The sequence below is a fragment of the Microtus pennsylvanicus genome, chromosome 10, assembly GCF_037038515.1.
Source record: "Microtus pennsylvanicus isolate mMicPen1 chromosome 10, mMicPen1.hap1, whole genome shotgun sequence".
In the NCBI taxonomy this organism is placed as follows: Eukaryota; Metazoa; Chordata; class Mammalia; order Rodentia; family Cricetidae; genus Microtus; species Microtus pennsylvanicus.
Window position 1 is genome coordinate 46,372,354 of NC_134588.1, and position 20,984 is coordinate 46,393,337.

Genomic DNA, 20,984 nt, shown 5'->3' on the forward strand with positions numbered 1-20,984 from the left:
GCGTTTGGGGAAGGTCTTTATTGCTCTGTGCAGATTAGGTGATATTGGCAAAAGAATCATGAGAAAATAGTGCGATTGTAAAAATGGTTCCAGCATCTAAGGACGGCGGTGTAGCAGAGGCCAAGCCCAGCTCTATCCCCTCCCCACGACGCACAAAGCCACAGCAGGCTACACAGCACAGCCTCATTTCTTCATCAGCTCTTTACTGGTGAACTAATTACCCCAAGCTCACTGTGACAAACGACTGAGACTGTCCTAAGCTTTTACCGTTCAGTTTCTGTAGCTCCAATGAGCATGTCCCCTTTCCACTCCCCACAACCACGTTCTGCTTGTATCTCTCATCAGTAGAATAAAGTTCTACAAAACCATATGTGGCTAACTACAGAATGGCTTTCTCAGTTTTTGTGGTTGTGTTTTAATTTCTTACCACAGCTACCCACTAGGTCAAAGATAGCAGCCCTCACTAGTCCTGATAGTTGTATAGATGCAATTCTTCCACTCATTCAACAAATATTTACCGAACATTAATATGTGCCAGTCAGTCAATATTCTAAGCAGACCACAGCAGAAAACGAGATACATATGGGGCCAAACAAGTGGAGTTAACAATCTAGCAGGAAGCAGGGCTGGGCAAGAGATAAAATAAGAAAAGAGCAATGATGCGACTGAGGGGTGACTCGGCCAGGAAGTACAAGGACTTGAGTTTGATCTCCAGCAGCCACATACGAGGTCAAACAAGAGAGCATGCACTTACAAAATCCCATTGTGTTGAAGGCAGAGACAGGCCGATTCCTGCAACTTGCGGGCCAGCCAGCAAGTCCCAGATGCCAATGAGGGACTGTGTCTCAAAAGACAAGCTGTACCTACTCCTCCTGAGGAATAATATCTGATGGTGGATTCCAGCCTACACACACGCACACGCACACACACACACACGTGTCAGATGACAGAAGATATGGAGGGAGGAATGCTATCTGACACTACACTATCAGAGGTGACCTCACTAACACAGGTCCATTGATGTCTGAGCACAGACCTTGAGTGAAACACTGAACACCTGGATGAGGAGCATTCTCAGGACAAATGCAAATGCCCCAGCCAGCCAGCTTTAGGGAGTGGTCAGGAGGTCAGCATGAGTAAAGTGGAAAGAATGAGGGGACAGGCTAAGGATACAGCAGTCTGGAGGCCACTGATAAAACCTGGCTCCTACCACAAGTGAGATGAAAATGAACTAGAGAAACATGCTCTACTCCTTTTAAATTTTACTTAATTCATATTTTATTTATGAGTGTGAATGTAGGTATATACATACTACAGTATACACGTAGAGGTCAGGGGACAACTTTGTGGGGTCTGGGCTCAAATCTAAGTCAACAGTCTTGTGCGTAAGTGCCTCTGGCCACTGAGCCACCTCACTAGTCCCTGGCTGCTACTTTTAAGGCTCACTTGGGGCTACTGCACTGGCAAAACACTATCTAGTTGGGATGGAAAGAAAAAAACTAGTTGAGGAGGGGCTGCAATAACCTAGGCAAGAGAGGACAACAGCTTGGTGGAAGGTGGCAGTGACAAGCGGTGACTGGACTGTAGACATACATACTGTAGACATACATACTGTAGGCATACTGTAGACACACATATTGTAGATATACATACTGTAGGCATACTATAGACATACTGTAGACATACATATTGTAGATATACATACTGTAGGCATACTATAGACATACTGTAGACATACATATTGTAGGCATATTGTGGACATACTGTAGACATATATACTGTAGGCATATTGTAGACATACTGTAGGCATACTATAGACATGCTGTAGGCATGCTGTAGACATGCTATAGACATACTGTAGACATATATCCTGTAGGCATATTGTAGACATACTGTAGGCATACTATAGACATGCTGTAGGCATGCTGTAGACATGCTGTAGACATACATTCCACACATAGACATTCTGAGGGGTGGGTAGATGAGCTTTAATGACTGACTGGACATGAGGCACAAGTTGCTTTGGCATAAGCAACTGGAAAGACAAATTGATGCTTACTGAAACAATTGCAGGGGTAACTGAGGAAACTGGGAGCTTGGTGGGTATGCGTTCGAGGTACCCACAAAACACCTAATGGAAATGTCAGGTGAACAATTAATGCACAAAAGTCTGGAACTGGGGGTGTAGCTCTGTGGAAAAGCACTTTCCTGACATGATTGAGGCTCTAAGTTCAAACTCCACCTCTGCAGAAAGAAAGAAACAAGTCTGAAGTTGAGGGAGAAGTGTAGGCAGGAGAGAGAAATCTGGAAGTCACCAACAATCAGTATTCAAAGCTACCGAGTTAGACAAAAATGTCTGTAAATACATATAGAAGTGAGGACAGATAGCACTGGGACCTGGGACAACAACATTCAGATATGGGGAATAAAGACCCAGCAAAGAAGACTCATGAGAAATTACAACTAAAGAAAAGGAGACTTTTTTGAGGTAATAATATAATTATATCATTTCCCTCTTCCCTTTCCTCTCCTCAAACCCTCCCTTGTTCTCTTTCAAATTCAGGACCTCTTTTTCATTAGTTGTTATTACAGTGTGCACATATACATTCCTAAATACATATAAATTCACAAGTACACCCTGCTCAGTCTCTACCATTTACCTGTATGTAAACTGCTTCAGGGCTGACCATTTGGATAACCAACTGGTATGTTTTTCAATAAGAGAAAGCATCTGAGTCAAATATTTCTGAAAGATCCAGAAAGATGAAGGTTGAGCACTGGCCACTAGATTTTACAACCTGGAACTCTCTACTGTCTTGAAAAGTGGTTTGGTAGAAGGCTAGATAAAACAACAAAGAATGCTGGGTTGGGTTGGGTGGAGCTGGGCGGGATGGGGTACAGACTGAAGCCAGCTTAAAGATAATTTCCAAGCAATTCTGTTATAAAGAATAGTAATTAAATAAAAAAGAGAACTAAGAACAAACTTCTTTTAAAAAATTAAGATGTGTGTTTGCGTCTGTCTGTCTGTCTGTCTACCTGTCAAAGGACAATTGCTGGCTCTCACCTTCCAGTGTACGTCCCAAACAGGAAGCACCTTTCCCTCTGAGCCATCTCCTTGGTTCAGAAACGGCTTTTTAATAAGATCCATGTCTTGTGCTGATGGGATGACTCAGTGTGGCTGGAGTTTCAGTGGACAGTAAGTTCTCCTGGTGGCACAGACGAACTAGACTCATCCTGGCCTAGAGTGAAGCCCATGGGGACAGCATTACCAAAGATCCCCAAGAGAGAAAAGACTAACAGACATTCCAGGGTCACTATGAGTGACTTCAAAAAATTACTTAATTTTATGTGTATGTATGTGTATCATGTGTATGCAGAAGCCCTCAGGCATCAGAAGATAGTTGTGAACCACAGGTATGTGCTGAGGAAACTCCAGGTCCCCTACAAGACCAGAAGGTACTCTTAATACTGATAGCTCCAGGCACTCCCTCCAGACAGCCCTTCCATTCAGCCCGCGCCAGGCTTTCTAGCTACAGTATGTTCCATCTCTTGGCCCTCACTAAAGCACCAAACCGGAACCATCACCTAGAAAACTTCTAAAAAGGGCAAATTCTTAAGTATCATTTCTAGAAATTTTATTTTATATCCAAAATCTGTACTTTTTTAAAACGCACCAAGACTTTTATGTGCAATTATGTCTGAGAACGCCTTCCCTGCTGTGATCTACAATCACCTTTGAAGGAAGCCTCTGCGAGGAACTATCTATTAAGTTGGCTAAGAGTGTGCCTATGAGGGACTTTCCTCACCTAGTTAACTGATGGGATGGCGCCCATCCTGAATGTGGGCGGCACCGTTTCATGAAAAAGAAGAGAGTGAGCTATGCATGTGCAAGCGTGAACTCACTCATCATTGACTGCGGATGTGACGAGCTGCTTCCAGTCCTGCCACGAGGAACTACAGCCTGGAATTGTGATCTTAAATAAACCCTCTCCCCTCTCAGCTGCCTGTGAGGCATTCATTTTATCACTGCAGCAGAAGCAAGACTACCGTCTACTGTCAGCGCCTCATCTTAGTTCTCACGCTTTCAGGGGGTTAGACAGGAAAGGGTGTCGGAACGCGGTGTTACCTGGATTTTCACAGGCCATGCATTTCAAGGCAAAGTGTATAACAAGGACACACTGCAGACAGGTGGTGAACACAACAGGGGCTGGTTACTCAGTATCTACAGGCTTGGAGCAACGTGATCATCTGAATTGCAATCTCCACTACATCTTAATCCCGGGCCAGTTCCCTCAAGGCTCTACTTCCTAGGCCAATAAAAAAATACATTTGATGTTTAGAAAAGTAAATGCCTGAAATTTCATGGTGATATCCTTTACATGCAAACTGGTGAAATGTCTCATCCTCTCAAGCCTCCAAACTGCTAATATGTAACACCCGTCTAAGACTGTCAGCAAAGAGTTAACTTCTGTTTTAGGACTCCCCAGCAGGTAAGAATAGTTACTTCCTTTGTCTAGAAGCCTAGACTTGTTTGATCCCAGTCTCTGCTGGGCAGAGTTGGCATTTTCAGGCAGAGTGTTTGCTGCTGGTTTAAACCAGTGTGGAAATATTGACTTTTTAAAGAAGAAATTTCAGATATTTATTTTAAAAAAGAAAGAAACAGAGCTGGGGGGGTTTAAGAGCAAAGTGTGTGATGCTCATGCAGATAACCAAGGACAAAGGAGAGGAGGGTAAGAGAGAGGGAGCCAGGAGAAGAAGGATGATGGAGGCAAAGGAAGAAAGGGAGAACTGGAGGTTGAATACTTGGAACATTCTGCAAGTCCGGGCCTGATCCTCCGATTTTCAGTTATTACACAGCACTCACACCTAACCTATAGGGAGGACTTTCTTTACATTTTGCTGAGTTTGCCTTCTGTCAGACTCGGCATGGGATGCTCCCTGTAGGTAAGTTCAGAGTCTAAGTCAGAGCTGATGTTCTAGACAGCCTGGAGATTATCTGGAGCTCGTCTATTTCTGTAAAGAAAAGCTCCACTGGAATGGAGCCATGCCTACTCATGTGACACCATCCCCGGCTGCTTACTAGAGACCAGGGCAGAGCTATATGGGAAACAGCGTATGACCAACATAGCCTAAAATATCTACTATGTGACTGACAGATGATTTAAGAAATCCAAGAATATAAAAACAAAGATTTCATGGGTCTGAGGTGAAAACCTACCACTAATATTCTGCTAAATGAACATGGCAATAAAATGACTCCTAATGATCTATTACTATACCTATAGATCAATGCATTGCTTGATTCTCACTGGAGATGCTCCTTCTTGCACAGAGCCCAAGAATGAGCAGAGTGAGGGACTCTGGAGCACCCCGCCTGAACTGGAATGTCCTACTGTTCAAGGCTCAGGCTCTTGGGAAAGCGGCAGAGAGACTTAAGAGCCAGAAGCAGCAGATGACTCCAAGGAAATATTTTCTAGACACAACAGGGTGGATGCACACACAAACTCAGAAAGACTGGGACAGGAAAGACAATACTGCACAGGTTCAAACCAGACAAGATCCCAGCACGGGGAAGAGGGAGTGGATACAAAGTCCCCACCCCATCTCTAACCAAGACTGTTTGCAAGGGAGAGCTGCTGGGAGAGGGACAATCAGTTTCTTCAACCACACTCCAGGGCCGGCCTCATGCTCAGAACAGTTGGTCAACACAAGATTTCAAGCGTGTGTGTGCGCGTGCATGTGAGTATATGCCTTCTTGCTTTTCTGGTTTTGGTTTGAAGAAAAAGATCAAGAAATTAGGTGGGTAGGGCCCTGAGTCCCCCACCCAACTAACTTGGGGGAAAGGCAAAAAAAAAAAAAAAAGATCAAAATATGTGAAAAAAATTTAAAAGTTTTTCAATCCATGTGCTTAAAAACAAAACAAAAAAATGTTTCTACTAAAACTCCAACTACTCTTTATAGGGTATGCTGCTTTAAAATCTAATGCGATACATCTGAATTTTTCTTGTATTATAGAAGATGGGGGTTTATTTAGACTTTTCTAAGATTATTGACAATCTAGACACATTTGATACCTAGAAGCACTTATTACTTCACGGAGGAAAGTCACTTTTTTTCTTGCAAATGAGCATGCACAAGAACAGTAAACAGAACTTATCATCCCAAAAATCAAATGTGAATGATATTCTCTTACTAATACAGCTCATGAAAATGAACCAGTCAAGCAGAAAGGCAAGGAAAACAATACCGCTGGAAAAAGAGGCACCATTTTTCCAATGCAGTCCTTCCCAGCCCCAAGCAGGAGCAATGAAAGGACATAGACTGATTAATTACGTCAAACAGGAATCACAGGCGGGAGAGCGGGAAAAATGACATGCTGAAAACTGCAAATAAAGTGGGAAACGCGAGCGGACCTCATTTAGATCTCTAGGAGGACCTCCCACCCTTGCCTTTTGGGTAGGAATTCAGTCTTTCACACAAGGCCTCCTTGTCCTTCGGCTCTTCTGAGCGGATGGACAATTTACATCATGAAAATACCCAGCCAGCTGGCATCCCCTCTACAAGCAGCCGATTGTGATGGGATGCCTTCATAAGATAAGCACAGCGAATACGCCCTTCACTTTTCATTCATGCGCCCTCTGCAGAGGCGGGACTCTCCACGCTCTCCTTTAGAAGTCGCTTTCTGGGTCTCACATCCCTCCATCCCTCCCAGGTGGTTAAGCACGGCCCTCCCATCACACTTCTAAGCTGTATACAATCTCCCGAGACCAGAGGTAAGCAACTGCACACCTAGACACAAGCACATTTGATTTTTCCAATTGTTTAGAGTAAAAGCAGAAATTCCTAGGGTATCCTCCATTTACAGCCCATGGGAATCTGCTACAACAAGAAGCAAGATTTCTAAGTAGAAGTTCATCAATATGATCAGTGAGTTTAATGCTACAAACAGCCATTTAAAATGAGGAGTTTCTTTTCTAATTAACGCAACCATCTTTTCCTTAGTGAACATTATCATTTCACACGCTATTTTAAAGTTCTCTTCAATTGTAAAGTAGAAAAGACTTACACAGTTAAATATTAAATGTTCCTTCCCAGAGATGAGAAATGTTCCCTAAGCCCTAATTTGCAAGGAGGCTCTGTCGAGGGGAAAAGAGGCCACTTGACAGATCCCCCACACGGCATATTTCAGGTAGTTGCCAGTACTAAGAAATGAGCCCTTTATCTGCTTTCCCTCTCCAGTGAGAGCAAACATTCAGCATGATAACAAGAAATGCTCTTCAAATCCGTCCTCTGACATATTTCAAACAGACAGCAGCTTGGGTCTCCTGCAGGGGGTGATTCACACCCACCCACAATGGGACCTGTTCTACCTTCCTATTTACATCCTGGGGAACTACCAACTCCTTTTCAGCTCTCTTTGATCTGATGCCAGAGAACTTGTTATCCAAAAACCTAGACGAATTCTCTTCAGAGCGCCATGGTCACACTGAGATGGGGAGGGGATGGAAAGTATTCCAGAGCAAACCATATCACTCCTCAGCTGCAGAATCCGTGCAGGTTACCCGATCTAACACAAACTCTCCAGGCATGTTACTGCAGAGCACCCCAAAGTCTGACCAATCCTGCTTCATTTTCTGTCAGCAAACCATATCCTCCAATTCTCCAGTGTGCGCTGATACCTCCTGCAGTCTCGCTGTCGTTCTTACCCACACCTCAGCTCTAAGCCACTCTCCTCAAATCCTGGCTTTCCAGGTTCAGTTCATGGACCGCCTGACTCCATGCTTTCAATTTGTATTATCGCTTACTGCCCAAATCATATAAACCACTACCTACCCCTCTGAGAAAGCTTCTTGCACCAGGAAAAGTTATTAAAAAGCAAGAACTTGAAGGGTTTTTTGGTATCTTTTATCATAGCATTTTTTAAGCTTTTCTTGCAACAATGCACACTAGAAAAGAGACTTTGCATTGCAACCTTAACAAACACACACAGCTAATCTCAAGCTTAATTTAAAACAAATGTTCTCTTGTGATGCAATCTACTATTCTGTCTCCCATTTCATTCTTAGAAAATGCTGGCCTGCAGACCACTATTTTGATTTTGTGACATTAATGAATCGAAACCCATGATCTGAAATGTCATTTAGCAATCCCTAGGGCACTGTCCTTGTCACAAACCAGGTGCTCTTGGTAAGTTGACTCATCTACCACACTGGATAGGTTAGAACTCTATAATGAAATATTGTCTGTATAGGAACACAACACTTGATGACATCTTTCCAAAACTCCTTTTAAAGGGATTAAAAAGAAATACAGACAACATTTAAAAAAAAAAAAAACCTAAAACCTTTGTATACGGCTGTCTTTAACAGTATCAAAGAAAATATTCTTTTCCCCAAAGCTAAATTACAAAGATTCCATTCATGAGCATGGCAGCCCTGGGGGCCCTGATTTCTAACCCTGCATAAATCAATCTTTTACTTTCTTGTTAGTGACTCTGGTTCCAGATCTCCTCAGCAATGAACTTGTGACACACCTTCAGGGTAGCAGCATGGAGTTCTTCACTGTCAAGGAGGCCTGTCACCAGTACTTGGGGTCCGTTCTTCACTGTCGGGGGTCAGAGCCCACACAGACATCAGTCAGGAGTGATTTGCAGGGCCTGTAACCCTGGAGGTAAGCAGGCGGATCCCAAGGGCTTGCTGGCCATCTAGACTAGCAGAAACAGTGGGCAACAGGTTTGGTGGGAGTCCTAGTCCTAGTAAATAAAGAAGTTAAGGGACTGAGGAAGATGCCCTATAATATCACCTCTGCCCGCCACAGGTGTCTACATTCATGTGCACACTATACACACAAAGAAAAAATTAAAATAACGAGGGAGAACCTCTTGAGGAACAATAAACAAAGTTGACACTCTGGCCTCTACACACACACACACACACACACACACACACACACACACACAAACACACACACTAACACACACCAAAAAAGAAAAAAAATGTGAGTCCTTCAGAAATACAAAAGAATGTGTTTTCTGCTCTCATGTCTCTTGCTTGAAAAGTAAATGTCTGGATGATTTTGAAAACTCACCCATGGACAAAACAGTGGAGCTAAACCGAACTCCCACTACTACTTGGCTCATGCATTCTTCCACGGCGTGGAACAAAGACCCTATTGACTTAAGCATGTAGGAGGGTTAGAATTGCAGCGCTGCCGTGCAGCGCATTGCTGCACAGTGATTCCACCCTGCTAGGTCAAGGGAGCCTTCTCCAGAGCTGCCTTCCGCCCTGCCTGCTGTCCACAGAGATAGAATTCTCAGCTTACATGCAATACACACTTGGTGTTATTTAGCATAAAACACGGCTACTGATAATCTGTTAATAAATACAGGCATGCTATACTTCCTTGCCTACTTACAGTTTCTGTTGTCCTCAACCTTTCTAGAATGTGTTACGAACCAAACACTCCCAAGTTCTTAAATATTCAGTGAGAAGCTAAAAAGAAAAAAAACAAACAACAACAACAACAAAAAGACTATACAGAAGGCACATGAAAAGAGGAAACAGGGCTCAATGGCAGAACCAATGAAAGAGCAAAAGCCATACAAACCAAATAAAGATGGGGGGGGGAGGATGAAACATTGTTCTGGGGCCAGCTGTGCTGCACACACCTTTGATCCCAGCACTCAGGAGTCAGAGTTCAAGCCAGCCTGATCTACACAGCAAGTTCCAGGCTGGTCAAGGCTACATAGTGAGAACCTGTCCTAAAACAACATAAAAATCTCTGCCCTGTTATACAAATCATCTGTGCCTCAGGATACAGCATTTTCAGTAATAGAAATTTTAACACCAATATTTAAGAGGCACCATGTCACAGTGTATTCACAGAAATTGTGTAATATGATCTGGGTAACTATATTAATAACCAACAGTCATAGGTATCAAGACATATAAAGAACTGAAAGACACGTAAGTGTCCATAAAACCTGAGTGTGGAAAATTCTAATCTTCCTATATGATTTAAAACACAAGATTAATAAATATTTTAAATAGACATGATTATTTCATCTATATCACTAAAATTTTATTTATCCAAATTAGCAGAAATCTTTATTTAAAAACTCCTACAGAGAAATAAATAGTAAAAAATAGCCTAATATTGGAGATTTATATATATATATGTATGTATATACATACATACACACACCACACACACACTAAATTTCATGCTGTACCTAGAAGAACAAGATGGTAGCCCAAGTGAGATTCCCTAAGAACAGCCAATCTCTAACCAAGCAAACATCCAGGCTCAGAAGACAGAGCACACTAAGTGTAGCAGGCCAGCGGCCGTCTGTCCAGGAGTGCCATTTACTGTTTCCAGACAACAATGACAAGTGGCTCAGGGGAAGGACGTCTTGTGCACAGCGCCTCTGTTCCTTACTCCCACTCTGTAAAGGAAAGGCATGCTTCCAGGGAGCTCCATCACAGCCGCACTGAGACAACAGAAGCACTGCACAGAGCAGTTTCTGGATGGGCTACAGTAACGGAAGAATGAATGGTGGGAGGCTCTGGCCCTCCAAACCTCCTCCATTAGGTGCCCTCCCCCACCCTGTGCACATACATGGGTACACACACTCATCACACACCAGTCATCTGCTTTACACTGACCCTCCAAAGTCACGATCTCTTGCCATCAGAGTCCCCAGAAATAAGCCAATCCAAAAGGCAATCACTATACCCATCTGTTCAGAATGGGAGGAAACACAAGCGGCTCCCACTGAGGTCGTCCCTTATAAAATAGCCCCATGCCTGCATGATGCAGGCCAATGACTGGAAAACTATGTCCACAAAGAACGTGCGTATAGATGTCAAGCAATTCACAACTGCCAAAGCTTAGAATCAACCAACCTGTCCTTCAGGACTGAATGGGTAAACGAGGACCATTCCATACAAATGACCCTCTGCCATGATTTTTAAAAAGCCATCAAGCCATGAAACGAAAGATTACTACTAAGTAAAAGAAGGCGATCAAGAAAGCGAGCAGGTATGATTGCAACCATGACACTGGAATATGCAAAACCACAGAGAGGGTGAGAGCCTAGGGAGAGGCAGAGTTTGGGAAATTAAAACTCCTGTGGATGACAATGGCAGATGAGTGCCAGGGTTTGTCCAAATCCAGACTGCGTGCTCGACCACGGACTTGAGGGATGGCGAGGCACTGGCTTTTCTTTGCTGCAGTCTGTAACCTCTCCAGTGGGGCACACCTACTTCCAATTCAGGTTGGACTGTGAACTAAAACTGCTTTAATGCCTACTGATAATCTTTAAAAAGAGTATTACCGTTTCACTTAAAAGATTTAAGAAACTGAGCTCCATCCCTGCCTCTCTTGAAGACAACCTGCACTAAACATACTGAACTCTTCATCTAGGAAGCCCCTTTACAGAAAACCACAACTGCACAAACTGCAGAGCTCAAATGGATGGCGGGGAGCCTGGTCCCAATGGATATTCACATCACAGCTCCCACGTCAATGGCTCAAGGAACAACATGGAAGGTGGGTCTGGAAAATGGGAAGAGCCTGAATACCAGGAAGTCTGCTATGAACTACACTCCTGGAAATGGCTGAACAAGACAGATAATATTAGTAGATGTGTCAATGTGGAAGAGGGAAAATCTCATAGGGCCCCACCCCTAGACAAAGAGCTACAAGCAACTATGACTGTTGGGGGAGGGAACATTAGCCTCTCCCAAGGATGGGCTCCTTTATTACTTGTCCATGAAGAGTGGTCATCCCTGAAACCATACATATATCACCAAAAAGAATGGACTTCCAAGCTGAATTTATATATCTGGGCATACATATACATGCACACACACATATACACAAATATATATTATATATATGTATATTATATATGCATGAAATACTAAAAATAAAAAAGAAGATATCCACTGGGGTGGGGAGTATGGGAGAAGTTGGAGAAAAAGTACCTGGGATGAGCTGGAGGGAAGAAAGGGAAGGAGAAAAGTGATGTAAATCTATTTTAATTAGAATTATTTTTTTAAAAAAATTGAAATCTAGGAGCATTATTCCTGCCAGATGTCCTAAGGCCAGCTTTTAAGCAGAGGTAAAGATGTGTTGAGCTGGGCATGGTGGCACATGCCTTTAATTCCACAATTCTGGAAGGCAGAGGCAAGTGGCTCTCTGCCAAGTTGAGAGCCCAGCCTGATCTACTTAGCAAGTTCCAGGCCAGCCAGGGCTACATAGTGAAACTCTATCTCAACGAAACAAAACAACTGTACTGAAACCTAACCAAAAAACAAAATTATACCATAGAGTCTAGCAGCAGAAGTTCTGCTACTTAAAACAGGACCATAGAGTCTAGCAGCAGAAGTTCCACTATTTAAAACAGGACCATAGAGTCTAGCAGCAGAAGTTCCGCTATTTAAAACAGTACAGAAAACGCCAGCACTGGGGTGAGGGTATAAGCTGGTGACAAGCAAAGGTTCAGCATGCACAAACTCTAGGTTCAATCTCTTGCTTCAAAACTCAAAAAAAGCCAATCCATTTCCAACATCTATCATGGTTCTGCTTTAACTAGCTCTCATGTCTTTAAACAAGCAAAACTCGTGGTCTCAGAAGATTTGACTAAACCCACTAACTGATGAGTTTGGTGGTTACCCCCCCCACACACACACACACAAAAGCTGCACTCACAGGAGAAAGGGAGAGACAGGTAGCAGAGGTAAGATGGGCATCAAGCTGTCTCTATAAACTCCAGGAAAACTATGTTAGCCTAACCCACTCTACCCCTTTCCATCCTGCCTCACCCCTTCACAAGCTGCAGAAAGAACAAACATCTGTGCCTCCATTTTGCACGTGTCTATATCACGATTGCCCAGTTCCCTAGAAGTGGATCAACAGTGATGATGGACATAGGAAAAGATGGACCTTGGTGTCTCACATATCTGTGGTGGGAAAAACAGGAAGTACAATTTTTTAAAAAAATCTTTAAATGTCCACATTTTCCAATGAGAACCCAGTGAGACTAACTGAGATATCCTGCCGTGAAAACCTTAATGCAGAAATAACATTTCTCATTTGCAGAATTCCGTGGCCCCTACGGTAAAGACCAATGAGGCTGGTTAGTCATGTTACGTGAAATCATCTGATGTACAGCTTTTCAAACTTAGAGATTCAGTTGTTATCAGTCCGCCAGGAGCTGATTACATTCTGGAGAACTCAATGTGTCAACCAAACTGACTCAGAGGCCATGATATGGGGAGAGGCCACACACATAATTTTTTATTGAAAATGGATTTTTTTCTCACATAATATAACCTACCATTTCCCCTCTCTCTACTCCTCCTAGTTCCTTCCTACATCCCCTCCCATCCACTCCCCTTTTAGTCTCTCTTTAGAAGACAAACAGGGTTCTAAGGGATAATAATTAAATAAAAAGATAAAACAAAAACTAACACATGAAAGCTGGACAAAACAAACAGAAGAAAAAGAGCCCAAGAGAAGGCACAAGAATCAGAGACCCCACTCATTTGCACATCAGGAATCCCACAAAAAACGCTGAACTGGAAGCCATAATATATTTGCAGAGGCTGAGAGATGGGTGGGAACTTTTGATGAAGTTTATGTTTGTTAAAAAGATGGAAGCAGGTATCTGCACAGGGAAGTGCTCAGAGAAAACCAGCCCAGGGATGAGAAAGCTGCTTCATCTGCAGAGAAACGGGCAAGGGAAGGAGGGCCTTCTCAAGCAGCAGCACGTTCAGACAGTGGTCAAGCCCCTCCCCCAGCAAGTCCTCTAAAAATAATCAGAATACTAGTCTAAAATTAGAGTGCCCTCTCTCCCAGAGTGGGCCAGCGACTAGCATTCTGCTCCTCGTGGCTCCTTGTCCACTATTCCTTATATGCTAAGAAAGCTCGTGATTGGTTTCTTGTATGTATGATATCAACCCCTTCATCTCAGGTTTGCATTTGAACCGCAACAGAAAAACACAATGCAATTACTTCATCCATTAAAGGTTTAAGTTTCTCACCATGGCTCCAGATTTGGGAATCTGAGGACCCTGGCTCATTATTTTAGCTTATAGGCTTAAGTGTGTTTTAAGAAACTATATTCCAGGGCTAGAAAGAAGGCCCAGTGCTTAAAAGTACTGACTGCCATCAGAGAAGTGTAAATTAAACAACTCTGAGATTTCATCTTACACCTGTAAGAATGGCCAAGATCAAAAACACTGATGACAACTTATGCTGGAGAGGTTATGGGGTGAAGGGAACACTCCTGTATTGCTGGTGGGACTGCAAGCTGGTACAGCCCCTTTGGATGTCATTATGGTGATTTCTTAGAAAATTAGGAAATGACCTACCCCAAGACCCAGAAATACCACTTTTGGGTTTATACCCAAAAGATGATTAATCGTACCACAAGGACATGTGCTCAACTATGTTCATAGCAGCATTGTTTGTCATAAACAGAACGTGAAACAACCTAAATGCCCCTTGGCCAAAGAATGGATAAGGAAAATGTGGTACATTTACACAATGGAGTACTACACAGCAGAAAAAAAATAATGACACCCTAAAATTTGAAGGCAAATGGATGGATCTACAAAACATGATATTGAGTGAGGTAACCCAGACCCAGAAAGACAAATATAATATGTACTCACTCATAAGTAGCTTTTAAACATAAAGAAAAAAAACAGCCTACACAAAAAAGATGACCCTAAGAGAGACATGAATCTAATGTACATAGGAAGTGGAAAAAAACATCTCCTGAGTAAATTGGGACCATGGAGACCATGGGAGAGGGTCGAAGGGGAGGGGAGAGGAAGGGAAAGGAGTGGAGAAAAATATACAGTTCAATAAAAACAATTTTAAAAAAAGGGGGTGCTGGCTGCACTTCCAAAAGATTGGGGTTCCATTCCCAGCCCTGAGATGTCAACTCAACAACTATCCACAACTCCAGTTCCAGGGGATCCAACACCCTCTTCTGGCTTCTGTGGGCACCAGGCATGCACGTGGTACACAGATATATATGCAGACAAAACATTCATACATACAAACTATAAACAGTTCAATATTTAAAAACCAACCAGCCATCCCCGTGGTACATCTTTGTCTAATTAACATGTCACCACCAAGCTGAAAATCACAGATTCTATGAGTAGTTAACAATAAGAGATATGATAAGCTTCTTGTTTATAATCTTCTAGAATGTCTCATAATTTGTAATCATATTGAAAATTTATAATTCCATCCCCAAAAAAGGGAATGCAAGCTCACACAAGCAAATAAAAAGCACAACACAACTTGTAAAGTTTAAAAAACTATAATGCCAGAATTGAACAAATTTGAGAACTTGACTGCTCTAGACAAGTCAATAGGAAGAGACAGGGCTGCTGTGAGCAGCTCAGGCAACACTGGGGGACATGGGCCCTTAGGAAGAGCACAGAAAAGTGCTTCTTTAAGAGCACTGCTGGCTACTCAAGTCTCCCGGTCCAAGAGGACTCAAGGACTACCCCAGAACACTGTGTAAAAGGAAAAAACTGCATGATTATTCTGCCAAATACTTCAAAAGCAACCCAGTTCCCTGAGACTTCAGCAATGAGAGACGCACGGGGCTAATTAGGTCTACGATTGTTTTCATTGTTGAAGTCCTTTCTTCTGCTCTAGACAGCAGCAGCCACCCTGCCCTCCTGGCAGTTCCTAATTACATCAGATACAGACATTCATAATTACAAGGGTGCTTTCCCTCAAAGCACGGCCTCGACTTTAAAAGATGTCCTGAAAAGACTAGTTATTAGATAACAACCAAAATCCTTAACTAGTTGGTTTTCTGTTTAAATTGTTAGGGTGAAGTATTAAACCGTAAGATTGACACACTGAGATACCGTTCATGGTTTGAACCAGCAATGTCCCCCACAGGCTTAAGTTCTGCACATGTGGGTGGTGATATCTTAGGAGCCCAGGGGACCTTAAGGAGGTGGAGCCAGCTTGCTGAAGTAGATCACGTGAAGATTACACCCAGCCCGAGTCCAGCACCCATTCTGCTCAGTGCCACTGACTGAGCCACTACCTTGTCTTCCCCACTACCCTGCATGAAACCTCTGAACTGTGAGCCAGAAAAAGTCCTTCAGCCCTGAACACGACTCTGTCAGGCATTCCATTGCAATGACACATAAGCTAAGGAACAATTTTTTAAATTTGCATAAGTGATTTTGCAAATGCCAAGTTGTTTTTTATAAAATTTTAATGACACTTCAATACTAATGACTGAACCCACAACATTGAAAACATTCACCTGGTAAACTGTGAGAGATGACAGAAGAGAAGGAAAGGCAAGGGAGTGGCCAACCGTGTGATGCGGGATTGGATGAATCAAGGACTAGATAAAGTCTTCCTCTTGAAGACTGACAATGGAGGCTTCTTTAGGGCTGGCACTCTCACTGATGAGTCCCAGGTCTCAGGCTCAGGATTCTGCTTAACTGCATCCATACAGAAAGCATCCCCTCTCCAGGTCCCTGTGGACTACAACAGTACTACACCTGGCCTTCACAGCTGCATGAAGAGTGTGGGAGCTTGAGCAAACCACGACTCTGTGGCTTTCCTATCCTCACTGTGAGGCCAGCATGAACCACATGTGGCATCAATGCTGTGCCCTGAAGACAACAGGACTTGCTTCCCACACACAAATGTCACCAGACTCTGAACACTTTTGCTTTTCCTAAACCATAGGCCTAAACTTAGTCTAAGAAGCATTGGACTCACTCACTACTTTCAAAACCATAGATAGTAACAATGCATATGAACATCAGAACTGTGTATACACTCAAGAATACTCAGCAACACATACGACTAACACTACATGTATCTACCTAGTTTTAATAACTACACAATTAATTTTAATTAAATTTCTCATTAAAATAGGAAAACAAAAAGTCCTTTCCAACGTGCTAAGTAATGCCAATACAACTTTGACCCAAATCAGATAAGGATAAAGTATAAGAAAATTACAGACCAACAAAACTTGCAAATAAAACAAAACTTGTGAATAAAAAACCCTGCAGATTAAACATAGCATCAATTTATTTATTTATTTATTTGGTTTTTCGAGACAGGGTTTCTCTGTGGTTTTTTGGAGCTTGTCCTGGAACTAGCTCTTGTAGACCAGGCTGGTCTCGAACTCACAGAGATCCGCCTGCCTCTGCCTCCCGAGTGCTGGAATTAAAGGTGTGCGCCCCCACCGCCCGGCTGCATCAATTTATTTTTAGTTCTGAAATTGCATGGTTGTTTTCTAATCTATGTGATTTTTCTGTTGTTTTCAATTCCACAAAAAAATTCATAATTTTCCTTTCTTTAAAGATACTATAAACAAAGCCATTTTAATGAATATGTCTAATAAATTTTATACCTGAAATGAGTCATCATCTTTTCTTGCCTATTGTTCTGCTGGTATTACTTCATTGTACCATTTTCTGCTACATACCCACTTGCCTTTTGCGTTTGGCACTGTGTTAAAACACAAAGCACATGTGTGTAAATTATCTGAGACCTAATATAGTCCTCCAGAGGAAAGTTAGCTTATACATGTACAGGAAGTAAAACCAGACTGGCTCAGCCTTAATGCAAGGTGAAGGCTTGACTGCCTCAGACTGTGCAGATGAGGCCAAGCTGAGTGGTCCATACACCCTCTACCCAGCAGGGAAAGGCCTGGGAGGCAGCTGCAATGTTGAGACTTAGCAGGACTGCCTAGCTCCAAAGGCCCTGGTCTCTGTGTTTCAGATGCTCTGCTCTGTGGGGCTGTCAGAACGTTCCTTTTGTAGTCAAGAATTCTATTTTCAAATTGGAAAATGGGTCATGGCTTATTTTTATGGCTCCTGTCTTTTGTGAGTTTAATATCCAGAAGTTCCCATCAATTTGTTAGTTTTTCAGATTATCCGCCCTCTCCCCTGGAAAGACTGTTTTCAAGAATCTAGTTGAATATAATCAGAAACAGAACCAAGTTCTCTCTGGTAACATGTAAAAAAGCTAGTGCATTCTTGAAGTTAGGCTTATTCAAGAAACAGATGATCAGTTCACACTTTCAAAAACATGCTATTTGACATCTTTATAAATTAGAAAAGTATATAAGCAGTTCAGTGGACAAAGAAAAAGGGATTTTTATCAAATTCATTACTATTTAATAATAAAAAATCTACTTTATTTAATATTTCAAAGAAAACTTCTAAAATCTAACAAAAGTATTTATCAAAAACTAACAATAGCAACAATCCTTTAGTAAAATCATATAATAGCAAGGTGAAATTCCCTTTAAAAGGAGAAGAAAATGTTAAGGATAGCTAACTTTTTATTTATCTGTCTGTTTTGTTTTTTGAGGTAGGGTCTCTCTGTATAGCCCAGGCTAGCCTTTCGCAGAGAACTGCTTGTCTCAGCTTCCTGAATGCTAGGATTAAAGGCATGTGCCACCATGCCAGACAGACATCTAACTTTCTGATGTCACACTGAAGACCCTAGGCCCGTGCAGAAAAACAAATTAAGAATAAAGGAGTTAAGCTGAGAGAGGGAGGGGGCGGTGTGGGCTCTGCTGAGAGCTCAAGGCCAGCCCAGGCTATAGATGAGACTGCCTCAAAGACTCCAAAGAGTCCCCTAAGAATACAAACAACTACAGTCATAGAACAAAAGATGCTCAGACATTTTAACCAATGGGATAAAACTTAAAAAAAAATACTATTTTATGTCTACAATTGGTTGGGGAGGGGGGATCTATCAAAATGAAACACCACTGTGTTATCCCAAACACATTTTCTTTTTTCTTTTTTTTCTTTATTTTTTTTTGGTTTTTTGAGACAGGGTTTCTCTGTGGTCTTGGAGCCTGTCCTGGAACTAGCTCTTGTAGACCAGGCTGGTCTCGAACTCACAGAGATCCGCCTGCCTCTGCCTCCCGAGTGCTGGGATTAAAGGCATGCGCCACCACCGCCCGGCTCCCAAACACATTTTCATCTCAGCTGGACAACCTGAAGTGAACATGAAACTCCATTGGGCCTTAAATAGGCCCAGAGTCCCCAGGCCACCTACATTCCTGATAGTCTATAAATCTGGGGGTTCTCACAACCCCTTAAAGGTTCAAAAATTCACTAGAGTAACTAGTGATGACTTCAATTAATGAGTATGGTTTTGCTAAAAAGGACTCACACAGAAAAGAAGCAGGACAAGGGAGAACTGTGTGCCATTCCGTCATGGAACCCACTACATCTTCCTCCCAGAATAACGTCACCTAGCAACCAGGAACTGTCATCTAGCCTCAAGAGCTGACTTTATCAGGGTTTCAGTAAGTACTCCTGACTAAAGAGTTGGCCCCGTGTGTGAACTCAATCTCCTCCTCCTGCTACTCTCCTCAAAGGTCAAGCTAGCCTAAAGACCAACTAACTCTCAATCACATGATTGAGTCTTCCTGGGGCCCAGATCCCACACTAAAGCTATGTAGGAGCCCACAGGAGCCTCACTTAGGCAACAAATGCACAGGAAAAATTCCACAGAATTCTGACACTGCAGCAGTGGCTGGAGACAAAGGTGGGACATCTATCCATCACTGTGTGCAGTACTGATTCCACACTGCATTCTGATTCCACACTGCATTCTGATCCCACACTGCATTCTGATCCCACACTGCATTCTGATCCCACACTGCATTCTGATACCACACTGCATTCTGATCCCACACTGCATTCTGATTCCACACTGCATTCTGATCCCACACTGCAGTACTGATTCTACACTGCAGTGCTGAGTCCACGCTGCAGTATTGATTGATTCCACACTGCGGTACTGATTCCACACTGCATTCTGATTCTACGCTGTGGTACTGATTTCACATTCAGTACTACAGGTTACATATGGCATAGATTAAAATGATTCTGGAAGATAATTTACATTTAGTAATGTTTATGGAAAAAAACTTCACAAAGTTAAGACAGAGTTGAACATCTGGACCACACCAAGTTCATGGGAAACCTAGAAAGCTGATGAAGATAAAAATGGGTGTATGCTCTCTGTGTCTTCAAAGAACATCTTCTGTATTAAACCCCATAAACAGTACTTTTGATAAGACATTAATTAAGTCCTAAAGTTCTCAAATCTATTTGATTCTTAAAGTCTAGAACAGAGATGTGTCCTCATATAAATGAGGAAAAGAGGAAGGACAAAAGCCAAAGGGAATTTAAAAGGAAAATGCGATTTTGATTCTATTGTAAGAAACCCTGAGGCAATGACGATACAAGGGATGTCTGCTAACCTCACCACCCGGAAGACATTCATCTACCAATGGTATCCTTTCAGAGCACTCAGTTTGAGAAGTGCTAGACATTGCTCATCTCCCAGCTTCAGGCGAGGCAATGACTCCTTCCTGTTAACTCAGGACAATGGACTCTGGAGCCCTAGACTCTCCTAGAACTCCTTGCAGGCTCTGCAAGGACTGCTTGGATTAAATACCCTGTACCTCACTTCAGGCTTCGGAAGGAGCCATAATAGAACTTCATCTACACTCAGAAGCTCTCTTTGGCCACAATAGCACAGACATTACCCCTCAACAGAAGAGTTACAAGAGTTCAGGGGCTGAAGAGATGGCTCAGTGGGTAAGAGCACTTGTTCCACAAACGTGAAGGTTCAAGTTTAGACCCCAGCACGTAAAAATCCAGGCATGGTCACCCTGGTGCCTGTAACCCAAGTGCTGTCCAGGGCAGAGACAGAAGGCTCTTTGGGGTTTGCTGGCCACCAGCCTAGCTCCAGGATCAGGAAGAGATCTGCCTCAAAGGAACAGAGAGCAGAAAAACGGAGCAGGACAACCAGCATCCTTCTCTAACCTCTGCTCTGCATGCACAGCCATGCATACTTGGACACATATCTGTGCACACACCACATGCATATACACACACAGACTATGTACTATGACTTGTTCTTATTCGGGAGATAAA

At 42.7% G+C, this 20,984-nt stretch overlaps 1 protein-coding gene across 1 annotated transcript in view; it reads right to left on the reverse strand.

The window, feature by feature from the left end:
* The window catches only part of Lamc1 (laminin subunit gamma 1), a 124,769-nt gene that overhangs the window by 55,126 nt on the left and 48,659 nt on the right, over positions 1 to 20,984 (reverse strand). The gene's annotated exons all lie outside the window — the stretch shown is intronic.